Source organism: Macrobrachium rosenbergii, chromosome 13, assembly GCF_040412425.1.
Source record: "Macrobrachium rosenbergii isolate ZJJX-2024 chromosome 13, ASM4041242v1, whole genome shotgun sequence".
NCBI classification, from domain to species: Eukaryota; Metazoa; Arthropoda; class Malacostraca; order Decapoda; family Palaemonidae; genus Macrobrachium; species Macrobrachium rosenbergii.
In genome coordinates, this window is record NC_089753.1 from 60,704 (window position 1) to 68,001 (window position 7,298).

Below are 7,298 nucleotides of genomic sequence, written 5' to 3' on the forward strand. Positions count from 1 at the left end.
ATCTTAACCAGCCATTCTCTTGTTGACAGCAAATGGTCATAAATGAATGTACATACTAAAAGTCAAAGTCATGCCATGCAATCTTAACCAGCCATTCTCTGGTTGACAGCAAATGGTCATTAATGAAATACTAAAACCATAATCTTAACCAGCCATTCTCTTGTTGACAGCAAATGGTCATTAATGAATTACACACTACAGCAAAGCCAGCAATCTTAACCAGCCATTCTCTGTTGACAGCAAATGGTCATAAATGAATGTACACACTACATCAAAGCCATGCAATCTTAACCAGCCATTCTCTTGTTGACAGCAAATGGCCATTAATGGTCGTGAATGAGTGTACACACTACAACAAAGCCATGCAATCTTAACCAGCCATTCTCTTGTTGACAGCTGTCGTGTGAATGTATGCACTACAGCAAAGCCAGTAATCTTAACCAAATGGTCATTAATGAATGTACACACTACAGCAAAGCCATGCAATCATAACCAGCCATTCTCTGGTTGACAGCAAATGGTCATTAATGAATGTACACTCTAAAGCAAAGCCATGCACTAACCAGCCATTCTCTTGTTGACAGTAAACTACAGGTCATTAATGGTTGAGATAGTAAATGGTCATTAAGCAAACGCACTATCAAAGCCATGCATCTTACCAGCCATTCTCTGGTTGACAGAAATGGTCATTAATGAATGTACACACTACAGCAAAGCCATGCAATCTTAACCAGCCATTCTCTTGTTTGACAGCAAATGACCATTGAAATGAGTGTACACACTACATCAAAGCCATGCAATCTTAGCCATTCTCTCTGGTTGACAGCAAATGGTCATTAATGAATGTACACACTACAACAAAGCCATGCAATCTTAACCAGCCATTCTTGTTGACAGCAAATGGTCATTAATGATGTACACACTACAGCAAAGCCATGCAATCTTAACCAGCCATTCTATTGTTGACAGCAAATGGTCATTAATGAATGTACATTGCCAGCAAAGCCTAATCTTGTAGCCATTCTCTTGTTGACAGCAAATGGTCATTAATGAACACACACTACAGTAATAAAGACGCGGCCGATGCGCAATCTTATCCCTCCTCCAGCCATTTTCTTGTTGACAGGCGAGTAATGGCCAGAGAATGAATGTACACACCCGCACTCAATGCAATCTTAACCAGCCATTCTCTTGTTGACAGCAAATGGTCATTAATGAGTGTACACACTACAGCAAAGCTAAATCAGCCAATTGGTTGTTTTCAGCAATGATGTCATGATAGTATTTCCAGAATGTCTCTGCCCAATCTGTTCATTATAGTTAACCAGTTGCTTCTGTTGACAGCAAATGGTCATTACGTTGTCGATGAGTGTACACAGATCCATTTTGTGACAACAGCAAAGAAGCCATGCAATCTTCAATCAGCCATTCTCTTGTTGACATTGCAAATGGTCATTAATGAATGTATTTTCACACTACAGGAAAGCCATGCAATCTTAACATGTAAGACATTCTCTGGTTGACAGCAAATGGTCATTAATGAATGTACATAAACACAGTGATGTATACAGCGTAGAAAACTAGTAGCTATCTTAACCAGCCATTCTCTTTTTGTTGACAGCTTTAACTATTTCTATTTTATTAATGAATGTACATACTACAGCAAAGCCATGCAATCTTAACCAAGCCATTCTCTTGTTAACAGCAAATGGTCATTAATGAATGTACACACTACAGCAAAAGCCATGCAATCTTAACCAGCCATTCTCTTGTTGACAGCAAATGGTCATTAATGAATGTACACACTACAGCAAAGCCATGCAATCTTAACCAGCCATTCTCTGGTTGACAGTAAATGGTCATTAATGAGTGTACACACTACAGCAATGCCATGCAATCTTAACCAGCCATTCTCTGGTTGACAGCAAATGGTCATTAACGAATGTAACCAGCCATTCTCTGGTTGACAGCAAAGCCAAGCATATCTTAACCAGCCATTCTCTTGTTGACAGTAAATGGTTATTAATGAATGTACATATGTGTGAATGTACACACTAACAAAGCCATGCAATCTTAACCAGCCATTCTCTGGTTGACAGCAAATGGTCATTAATGAATGTACACACTACAGCAAAGCCATGCAATCTTTAACCAGCCATTCTCTTGGGTTGACAGCAAATGAGCCATTAATGAATGTACACACAGCAAAACCATGCAATCTTAACCAACCATTTTCTTGTTGACAGCAAATGGTCATTAATGAATGTACACACTACATCAAAGCCATGGTCAATCTTTTAACCAGCCATTCTCTGGTTGACAGCAAATGGTCATTAATGAATGTACAAACTACAGCAAAGCCATGCAATCTTAACCAGCCATTTCTCTCTTGTTGACAGCAAATGGTCATTAATGAATGTACACACTACAACAAAGCCATGCAATCTTAACCAGCCATTCTCTTGTTGACAGCAAATGGTCATTAATGAGCGTACACACTACAGCAAAGCCATGCAATCTTAACCAGCCATTCTCTTGTTGACAGCAAATGGTCATTAATGAATGTACACACTACAGCAAAGCCATGCAATCTTAACCAGCCATTCTCTTGTTGACAGCAAATGGTCATTAATGAATGTACACACTACAGCAAAGCCATGCAATCTCAACCAGCCATTCTCTGGTTGACAGCAAATGGTCATTAATGAATGTACACACTACAGCAAAGCCATGCAATCTTAACCAGCCATTCTCTGGTTGACAGCAAATGGTCATTAATGAACTACAGCAAAGTATCTTAACCAGCCACTAAATGGTCATAAATGAAGTACCATACAATCAATTAACCAGCCATTCTCTGGTTGACAGCAAATGGTCATTAATGAATGTACACACTACAGCAAAGCCATGCAATCTTAACCAGCCATTCTCTGGTTGACAGCAAATGGTCATTAATGAATGTACACACTACAGCAAAGCCATGCAATATAACCAGCCATTCTCTGGTTGACAGCAAATGGTCATTAATGAATGTACACACTACAGCAAAAAGCCATGCAATCTTAACCAGCCATTCTCTGGTTGACAGCAAATGGTCATTAATGAGTGTACACACTACAGCAAAGCCATACAATCTTAACCAGCCATTCTCTTGTTGACAGCAAAGCAAGTGTAGACACTACAGCAAAAATCTTAACCAGCCATTCTCTTGTTGACAGCAAATGGTCATTAACCCCGGTCACACTACACTTAAAGCCAGTATGCGTCATTAATGAATTAACCAGCAATTCTCTCTTGTTGACAGCAAATGGTCATTAATGAGTGTACACACTACAGCAAAGCCATGCAATCTTAACCAGCCATTCTATTGTTGACAGCAAATGGTCATTAATGAATGTACACACTAAAGCCAAAATCCATGCAAAGCCATGCAAATGGTCCGTGTGAATGTACACACCAGCCAATCTTAACCAGCCATTCTCTTGTTGACAGCAAATGGTCATTAATGAGTGTACACACCAGCAAAGCCATGCAATCTTAACCAGCCATTCTCTTGTTGACAGCAAATGGCCATTAACACATTTTACAGATCATGACACACTTGTTACAGCAAATGGTCATTATATATAGTGTACACACTGCCATGAATCTTAACCAGCCATTCTCAGTTGGCAGCAAATAGTCATTGACATGCAATGGTCATGACAATAACTGTTTGTCCATTAATAGTTCAAATCATTTTGTCATTACATTCTCTTGTTACAGCAAAAGCCACAATCTTACAACCAGCCATTCTCATGAAACATTGTACATTATCATTAATGAATGTACAACAACAGCAAAGCATAGCAATCTTAACCAGCCATTCTCTAGTTGACAGAAAATGGCCATTAATGAATGTTGACAAAGCCATGCAATTTTTTTCTCTGGTTGAAGCAAATGGTCATTAATGAGTTATCACTACAAGCCATGCAATCTTAACCAGCCATTCTCTATGACAGCAAATGGTCATTAATGAATGTACAAACTACATTCATTGATGTATCTTAACCAGCCATTCTCTTTTGACAGCAAATGATGATATACACTAGTACAATTTTACTAATCATTCTGGTTGACAGTAAGGAGTCATTAATGTCAACACACTACAGCAAAGCCATGCAATCTTAACCAGCCATTCATTAATCTTGTTGATAGCAAATGCCATTTTCTATTATTATATAATGGTCATTAATGAATGTATTAATACTATATCATTATGTATATATAATCTTAACCAGCCATTTTTCTTGTTGACAGCAAATGGTCATTAATGAATGTACACACTACAATCAAAGCCTAGCCATTCTCTGCAAATGATAATGAATGTAACTACAGCTATGCAATTCAACCAGCCATTCTCTGGTTGACAGCAAATGGTCATTAATGAATGTACACACTACAGCAAAGCCATGCAATCTTAACCAGCCATTCTCTGGTTGACAGCAAATGGTCATTAATGAATGTACACACTACAGCAAAGCCATGCAATCTTAACCAGCCATTTCTCTGGTTGACAGCAAATGACAGTACAACTACATAAAGGTCAATCTTAACCAGCCATTCTCTGGTTGACAGCAAATGGTCATTAATGAATGTACACTACAGCAAAACCATGCAAAGCCAGCCATTCTCTGGTTTGAGCAAGTCATTAATGAATGTACAACTTAACCAGCCATTCTCTGGTTGACAGCAAATGGTCATTAATGAGTGTACACACTACAGCAAAGCCATGCAATCTTAACCAGCCATTCTCTGGTTGACAGCAAATGGTCATTAATGAATGTACACACTACAGCAAAGCCATGCAATCTTAACCAGCCATTCTCTTGTTGACAGCAAATGGTCATTAATGAATGTACACACTACAGCAATCTTAACCAGCCATTCTCTGGTTGACAGCAAATGGTCATTAATGAATGTACACACTACAGCAAAGCCATGCAATCTTAACCAGCCATTCTCTGGTTGACAGCAAATGGTCATTAATGAATGTACACACTACAGCAAAGCCATGCAATCTTAACCAGCCATTCTCTGGTTGACAGCAAATGGTCATTAATGAATGTACACACTACAGCAAAGCCATGCAATCTTAACCAGCCATTTTCTGGTTGACAGCAAATGGTCATTAATGAATGTACACACATTCTCTGGTTGACAGCAAATGGCCATGCAGCCAGTCCAATCTTAACCAGCCATTCTCTGTTGACAGCAAATGGTCATTAATGAATGTACACACTAACAGCAAAGCCATGCAATCTTAACCAGCCATTCTCTGGTTGACAGCAAATGGTCATTAATGAATGTACACACTACAGCAAACAGCCAGCCATTCTCTGGTTGACAGCAAATGGTCATTAATGAATGTACACACTACAGCAAAGCCATGCAATCTTAACCAGCCATTCTCTTGTTGACAGCAAATGGTCATTAATGAATGTACACACTACAGCAAAGCCATGCAATCTTAACCAGCCATTCTCTTGTTGACAGCAAATGGTCATTAATGAATGTACACATTCTCTGGTTACAGCAAAAGTCATTAATGAATGTACAATCTTAACCAGCCATTCTCTGGTTGACAGCAAATGGTCATAAATGAATGTACACACTACAGCAAAAGCCATGCAATCTTAACCAACCATTCTCTGGTTGACAGCAAATGGTCATGAATGTACACATACAGCAAAGCCAAAAGCCATTTCATGCAAAAACCAGCTACATTCTGCTTGTTGATTAAGAGTTCAAATGGTCATTAATTTGTATACACACTACAGCAAAGCCATGCAATCTTAACCAGCCATTCTCTGGTTGACAGCAAATGGTCATTAATGAATGTACACACTACAGCAAAGCCATGCAATCTTAACCAGCCATTCTCTGTTGACAGCAAATGGTCATTAATGAATGTACACACTACAGCAAAGCCATGCAATCTTAACCAGCCATTCTCTGGTTGACAGTAAATGGTCATTAATGAATTTGTACACACTACAATCTTAACCAGAAGCCCAACTATTTTAAAATGCAATCTTAACCAGCCAAATGACAGCAAATGGTCAAAATATATCACACTAAATAAAAGCCATACAATCTTAATGCCATTCTCTGGAAAAAAAATGTTTTCAAAATTCTATGACAGCAAATGTTTCATTAATGATGTAACACTACAGCAAAACATTTTAACCAGCCATTCTCTGGTTGACAGCAAATGGTCATTAATGAGTGTACACACTACAGAAAAGCCATGCAATCTTAACCAGCCATTCTCTGGTTGACAGCAAATGGTCATTAATGAATGTACACACTACAGCAAAGCCATGCTATCTTAACCAGCCATTCTCTTGTTGACAGCAAATGGTCATTAATGAATTTTTCTATTTATCATGCAATCTTAGCCATTCTCTGGTTGACAGCAAATTCATTAAAATGATAATGCAAAAAGCCATTAGTTATTTTTTTGTTAATATTGTACAGCAAATTGGTCATTTTCAGCAAAAATAGTGTACACACTACATATAAAGCCGCAATCTTAAAGCCATTCTCTTGTTGACAGAAAGAATTTCACAAATGTGTCATTAACTAAATGCAAGATTAAAAAATGACAGCAAATGGTCATTAATGAATTACAGCAAATCAAGCAATCTTAACCAGCCATTCTCTTGTTGACAGCAAATGGTCTTTTGAATTAACAAAGCCATATCTGTAGCCAACAAGGTGACAGCAAACATGATTACGCACTACATCAAAGCCATATTAACCAGCCATTCTCTGGTTGGTAGCAAAGTTTTAATGAATGTACACACTACATCAAAGCCATGTTTTAACCAGCCATTTTGTTGACAGCAAATGGTTAATTGTACCACTACAGCAAAGAATTTCATGCAATTTAACCAGCCATTCTCTTGTTGACAGAAAATTTCAAAATTAATGAATGTGCTACAACCAAAGTTATTTTTTGTTGTATTTGACATGAAATGGCACATTTTTACACACTATCAAAAATGCAATCTTAACCAGCCATTTTCTTGTTGACAGCAAATGGTAAAATGAATGTAAATATTACGACAACGAAAGAATGCAATCTTCTAGCCAGATCTTGTTGACAACAAATGGTCATTAATGAATGTACACACTACAAGAAAAATGCCATTTTGGTATCAAAAATGGTCATTAATGAATAAATAATTTAAAGCCATTTCTGGTTGACAGAAATGGTCATTAATTTATTGCAAAATGCAATCTTAACCATTGAA